Genomic DNA, 7663 nt, shown 5'->3' with positions numbered 1-7663 from the left:
ATTCCACTTCTCAATCACTAGTTACAAAAAGGTTTTGTATTGGATTCCATAGGATTTCTTGAAAATCTCAAGAACACCCCAAAAGTTGACTTTCAAGATTTGGTCTACAAGAGGTAATCTTTCACCCTTAAACCTACATGCATGGATTGATAGTGAATATATGAGAAAGGAATAAGTACTAGCATTTATAATTTGTGATTGGAATCCATAATTAATTAAACGAGATTATTGGGTATTGTAGAGATTTTGTAATGAGTTAATTAGTAAAATTTGGTAGTTGTGAGTTCATTGATGATTATAATGGTGCTAAGAAGGTAGTTAGTGGACAAAGGATGTTGTAGTATCTCTTTTTGGTGGTAAGGAAGGATTGTTGGATGAAGAAACACCATTACTAGAGCTAGTTAAATGCTATGTACTCTAGCTGTTTGATAAAATGCCAAAACGACCAAAAACCTGGAAATATTTACTAATATTGGTCCAATTGAATTATGTTGATGTAGATTGAAGTTGTAAGAGTAGTGGGTGGTTTTAGCAGCACTAAAGAGCTACATCAAGGTATGCTGGCTAAACTTTCTCTCTTGAAATTGAATTCCATAATGTTCCCGTAAGTTTTAAAGTATGGGCTGTGTATTAAAATGTTGTTGCTTTGAATAGTATTTCAAGTGAAAGCTAGTATGCCAAATTGTATGAGAAAATCTCAATATTATTAAGGCTCTTAATTGCTCATATGTGTACCTAAAGTCTTAATTGTAAATGTCTTATTGCTGATAACCTATAAAGGTGGTTGGAAATTAAATAATTGAATTGGGGATATAGAGTGTGGCCAACGTGCAAAAAATTGAAGTTAGGACTGTGGCTAGTAGTGCAAATGATTTGACAGAATGCGATAAAGAATATGAAATGAGTCTTGACTCAACTGTATTAAAAGTGATTTGGAAAATAGAATTTGCCTAAGAGCTTTTGTACTCAATTCATGCCCATTAGTGGCTGCTTTAACTAATGCTTTGCTTTATAAATATATCCAGTGTGATTCAAGTTCTATATACTCAGGTGTTGAAATTGTACATTGTCATTCATGGGTAAGAGTATTGCAAGAGTAAATGGTGTATTGATTGTTTATGAGTTTTCATGTGTGTTTCTATTGTTGGTTGGTATGCCTCATTCTTTGGGAAGAAACCATTTGTGTTTGTAGTTCCCATTTCAAATGGATTGGAAGCATATGATTTCTAAAATTTTCTATATGTTGATATTAGATGGTGATCTTTGAAATTGAAAGAAGTGAAAGTGTGGAATATGAAATACGGCCATCGTGCCAAGTATAAAGAATCCTGTGAATGGCCAAATGAGCCAAGGAAATATTGTCGTTATGAATGACTGAAAATACTAATGAAAATTTGGATAATGTGAAAGATGTTGAGGTGAGTAAAATTGTATTTATGTTACCTCTGTGTGCAAATCAAATGAAAATAAAAAAATTTTGGGAGCATCATTAGCAAAACCGAGGAAGGGTGGGTCATAAGGCCAACACCTGAAACTACATGTGCCGGTGTAGGGGTGGATTGGGATTATTCTCCTTATTTGGAATGAACTTAAAACCTTTGGGAAATTGTGATATTATTCTCCTTAATTTGGATGAAACTGGAACCTTTGTGGATTGGATATGTCAACCCACACGGCATATGTGGGAAGGCGGCCTAGCTCATCGGGTGAAGATCAAACGCCATATTGCACATATGGTGGTACTACACTTGGTAACAACTTTCTTTCGCATTACATGTCAAACCACATTGTTCGTGGGGAGATGGCCTAGACGATCGGGCATGATCGGACTCCGTGCTAACAAAGACGGTGGTATATCCGTGCTAATGATCTCCCAACCAAAATTGTATATGAAGTTCATATTTTGAAAATTATTTTGTTTTAATTGGACATTTGGATATTGGTGATTTTGACTTGTTGTTTCTATATGTCTCCTTTTTTTTTATGTGCATTCTACTTTATAAGAGGACTTTCATCTACACATACTAGTGCTATTCGACAGTACTAACGTCCCTTTTTTCGGAGGCGCTGCATCTATTTAATGGATGCTGGTGGTTCTACAACATGCGACATTGATTAGTGATAGCAGTACACTCTTTTAAGCTGATATGGTGAGCCCAACTTCATTTCGGGGACATGTATCTTTTGTTTCTCATGTACTGTGTTTTGAGGTATAGCCAATGCCTTGTTACCAGCATTTTCATATTACTCTTCTATTGTACTTAGAGGCTCCATAGACAGGTTGTGGATTGTGGTTGATGTTGGGAATTGAACTAGAAATGTTGGTATTTAGAAATCATGTTTTTCATTAATTCTATAAACTCGTTATATTTTGGAGATTATGAATGAAGCTGCTAATGGGAAAGAAATGGAAGTTATTAATGAAATCTTTTTAGTGTTGATTAATGAAGTACGTCTCCTCTTTATTAATGGATGAGTTTGGGTAGAAGGTAATCTAACAGGCTTGCTCGGCTGGGTTCTCTCGGTTAAGCGCCGGTGGCTCTCCCCGAGTTTGTGGCGTGACAAACTTGGTATCAGAGCCTAAGGTTTTAAAGTGTCCTAGGATGTCTCGAAGCCATGTCTAGTAATGTCCTTCTTATCGGTGTATTGTCGACCACATCTATAATGAGGAGGCTATATGGACATTTAGGAAATTTCACACTTCTTTGATATTCCAGATCGTGCGATAGAGCTCAAGATAGCGAGTCAATTTCCTCGTTATGTATCATTTTTCAAATGAGTAACCCACGGGTTCGAGGCAGCGAGAAGGAAATAAAAGAATCAGTTGCTAGGGAAAATGTCCCTATTCCTATTAATGTCACCACGCCACTAGATCATGTGGTGAGAGAACGTAAGAAACGAAAGAGGGTTGTTTGTACCAATAAGCCGGAATGTTTGATATGAAATAATAGCCAGTCGGGTTTATGTTAGATGATTCTTGAACGATGTTATGGTTGTGTAAAGAGGGGTAACAAGAAGAACAAATGCCCTAGGTTGGGTACCCCATCCCGATCTGCCCGACATGCGGGAAGAAACATTTGGCGTCATGTTGTGAGTATGCTCAGGAGCGTGTTAGGGGTGGCGGGGATTGGGAAATTCCAAAGGCCCACACAGCAAACCGGTACAAATATTGTTAGTCCCATCATGAAGGCTTGGAGGAACGATAAGGGGGATGTTTATAATGTATGCAAAAAGGGTAAAAGTCAGGTTAGTGGGGTGAGTCAGCTTAGCAGACCTCATATCCGTTGCGTAAGATATAGGAGATGTCATTCGAGGGTATGTCACTATGGTACCAATGTATGTTATGGATGTGGATTCGAGGGGCATCAGTTAAGGTACCGTCCTGTCAACCTAAAGTCATCAAGTAAGTCACTCCTTAGTACATCATTATGAACACCGCACTATTTTCCTTGTTGTATATGTACATCCAAATTGAAGAGGCCTACATAAATATGGTCTTAACCAAAATGTTGAATCACAAAATATTGCATGTACTTACTCTTTGAACGAGACGCCTAATTCATGAAGCCACTTTATCACAAATTCTCTTATTTACAACCTCTTGAGGAATTGAGTGCTATAATGATTTCCTTGGAATGAGTTATAACACTAGGTTAATACTTCCCACTGCTTCCTTAAATTCTCAACAAGCGACTATACCTGATGAATTTCTTACAAAACCTTTTGATTTAAATGGATAAAATCTGCTCTCTTATGCTTACGCATGCACCGTCATAAAGTTTACCTATGTGGTATCAAATCTAATGTAAAGCAACCTAGTGTTGAGATCCTTCTTGAGCCAATCTTTTTCTCTCCATTGTATGTGGCTCCTATGGTTTGAACAATCACTTTGTTCTTTTGTGAATATTATCATGAATCTTTTTCACTGTCTAGTAACATGAGAGCATATCTCAGTACCTATCATATGTGTACCTGTCAATTGAAAGGGGTCACTTGTCCGCATAAAGTTTCTGGAAAATTTGAGATTTTCACAAATTCGTCACAAGAAGATCTTTTTGTTCACCCATCTCAGTATGACTTTCATGTCCACCTAGATCATGCCTCAGTGACTAACTCACTTTGTTCCAAATAAAGTAGTTACCCCTGATGTGGCCTGATATTATGTAAGTCCCCGTAATTATTTTCCTAAAAACCCGGGCTCCGTGATGCCAAAGTAGGCGTAGGACTAACTCACTTTGTTCCTAATATAGTAGTTGCGAGCCACAGTTCGGACTTTTTGGGTTGAACAATGCACCGGAAAGTAAAGGAAAATGTTTGGCAGTGTTACGCATTTCTGCGGTCAATTATGCGACCGCAGAATCACTCTGCGGACCGCATAATCGTCGCAGAGTGGGGCAGTTAATTGGGCCAGTTTGGATGAAATTTTTCGGTCGACTATGTGACCGCATAACTGTTCTGCGGTTCATTATGCGATCGCAGAATAGGTCCGCTGGCCGCATAGTGACCGCAGACACGGCCAGGTTTTTTTCTGTTTTGGTCAACGATTATATGACCGATATGCGGTCCGCATATCAATTATGCGATCGCATATGCGATCGCAGACCTTGTTCTGGAGCTTCTATTACACCCTGTGTGTCCCAAGGTGACGTAATAAATATGAGACTTGTTAATCATGATTTAAATGATTTTAAAGTCATAATATGTCTATATATGGTGTTTGGATAGAAAATATAAAGTTTGGGAAAATCGGATTAAAGTTGCAGAAAAACCTACTACGGATTTGCCCTGTAACAGATCTTTTTGAGAAATAAATTTCGTGTGCTATATGAGGACATATTATATACCAAATTTAAGGTCTTGGAGTTTACTTTCCAACGCACTTAACAGTTCGTTCATACGACATCCGGATAAAAATATATAAGTGTCGGAAGATGGGCGAATGAGAGGGTGCCAGACTAGCACCTTTTGACTTTTCAAATGTTGATATATATGTCTTAACTCGTGTATCTCTTCATTTCTACATAGAACCTGACAAGAGAACACCATAAAATGTATCTTTCAGCTCTCCAATAGTGTTTCAAACAAGATTATAATCCTGGACACAGAATCAAGAAGCGATAACATTAAAACGATCCTTACGACGTAAGTATCGCTATATCGCCTCTCTTGTTCTTTGTAGTTTGAGGTTTGGAAGGTACTTCATAGTTAATAAAACGTTTACTTTCTGTATTTAAGTGTTTAAATATCAAGGAATGTTGATAAATTCGTTTCCTAATAGGTAGAACTCACTGGACGGTGATTGGAAGTCGTGAGTTCGAGTTATTAGACTTGTAGTGGACTATTTTGTGTGGGTTGTTTTATGGTACATTGTGATGGAGATAAGGTTGGAAAATGATGCTTATATGTTATTATTGTTGTGCCCTTGTTGTTGTTAGTATATGGTATTGGAGGAGGGCCTAGTTACAAGGGAGATGCTGCCCAAATTTACGTAAACGAGCTACTAGTTTAAGTTGAGGACTTAGCCTTTACTCAGCACTGATTTTGAATCTCCTTATGATGTGGTAGATTGAATTGAGTTTTTTGAAGAATTTCTTGGAAGGTATTAAGGACTCAACGGAGTTAATGTATGTTAAGGCTATCCCTTCTTTCTTTTTGGCATGATCCGAATGATACAAACGAAAGGAGCAAAATACGCAACTTTCATAAATTACTCTATTCATAGAAATACTAGGGGTGTCTATATTTTTGATTCCCCATGTGAATTATTATTATATCCTCTGTTCATGGGTCTCAGAAAAATACGTATTTGATAAAGTTTGTCCGAAAGGCATATTGATTTATGATATTCGAGAAATCTTATTAACGTATGTCTTATGCATTTCATGCATTTATACATGTACATTGACCCATGACTATATGGAGTTATATACACATATATTATATATATATATATATATATATATATATATATATATGGTATATGGGAAAAGGTTATGGCGTTATATACACACCACCACCGGATCAGCTGGTATTCGTTGATGATTTTGCCCAAAGTGGCCGAGAAGATATGATGGGATGCCCTTAGAGGCTTGATGATGTTATGAACGAATATACCTATGTATGGTATGACATTTATATGCATATGCATGGCATTGTAAATATTAAATAATTTACAGAGCTATTCAGGCTTACATGTCGAGTCCTTTACTCCATGTTCCTCTCATGACTTTTATTTACTGATGTTCATTCCTTACATACTCGGTACTTTATTTAGACTGACGTCCCTTTTGCCTGGGACGCTGCATTTCATGCCCGCAGATCCCGATAGATAGGTTGAGATTTCTCCTAGTAGGCTATCAGCTCAGCAGAAGGTTTTTTTGCACTCCACTTGCTCTGGAGTTGCCTATTTAACCAGTATGATTTGAATATGTATTGTTTGGTATGGCGGGGCTCTGTGCCGACCTTTATGATATTTATGTACTCTTAGAGGCTTGTAGACAAATGTCATGTATACGGATACTTGTATGGCCTTATAGGCCAGTACGTCATATGCATAAGTTGGTATATCAAGTTAGGTCACCCTATATTGAGTATTTCCTAATGTTTTATTCTACTTATCTCGTGACAGCCTCTCCGGCTCAATTACCTATGATAGTATGATATGAAAGATACGTTACGTTGGTACTCGGTTGATTAAGGTACCGGGTGCCCGTCGTGGCCCATCGGTTTGGGTCGTGACAAAAGTGGTATTAGAGCAGTTCTGTCCTAGGGAGTCTACAAGTCGTGTCTAGTAGAATCTTGTTTATGGGTATGTTGTGCACCACACTTATAAGCAGGAGGCTACAGGGCATTTAAGACTATCACTCTTTTTCTTACTCTAGATCGTGTGGTAGAGCTCAGCTGTAAGAAATTCAAATTTCTAAATTCTATTTTATTCATTATAGAATGACATATACATAGAAAGACAGTTGGTAAGAGATTGGATGTGGTTGTGAAAGAGTTGAGTCATAGGAACTCGATTTTGCATCATGCTTATGATGAGTAAATGTAAGACCTTCAGTAGATTTTGCACAGAATATAGAAATTCCAATGTTGAACTGGGAGATGATTAATATGGATTTTGTGGTAGGATTACAATCCACTCCACGCAAGTTTGACTCAATTTTGGTGATCGTGGACCGACTAACTAAATCAGCACACTTCTTGCCAGTTAAATCTACCGACACAGCGGAACAGTATGCTCGGTGGTATATCAAGGAAATAGTCAGGCTAAATGGAACTCCAGTTTCTATCATTTCCGATTAAGGGGCTCAGTTCACGGCCAATTTTTGGATGAAATTTTAGCATGGTTTGGGTACTCAAGTGAATCTTAGTATAGTTTTCCATCCATAGACCGACGGGCAAGCAGAGTGGATTATTCAGACGCTTAAGGACATGTTGCGTGCTTGTGTTCTTGATTTCATAGGTAGATGGGATGATCATTTGCCATTCATAGAGTTTGCCTATAATAGCAGCTTTCATGCAAGTATCCAGATGGCACCATTTGAGGCATTATATGGTAGGAGATGTAGATCTCCCATTGGGTGGTTCGAGATTGGGGAAGCAGAGTTTATAGGGCTAGATCTTGTACGTCAGGCTATGGAAAAAGTTAATATTATAAAGG

The sequence above is a fragment of the Nicotiana tomentosiformis genome, unplaced genomic scaffold, assembly GCF_000390325.3.
Source record: "Nicotiana tomentosiformis unplaced genomic scaffold, ASM39032v3 Un00003, whole genome shotgun sequence".
In the NCBI taxonomy this organism is placed as follows: Eukaryota; Viridiplantae; Streptophyta; class Magnoliopsida; order Solanales; family Solanaceae; genus Nicotiana; species Nicotiana tomentosiformis.
The sequence above is the reverse complement of the archived record's forward strand: the minus strand, read 5'-3'. Positions refer to the sequence as shown.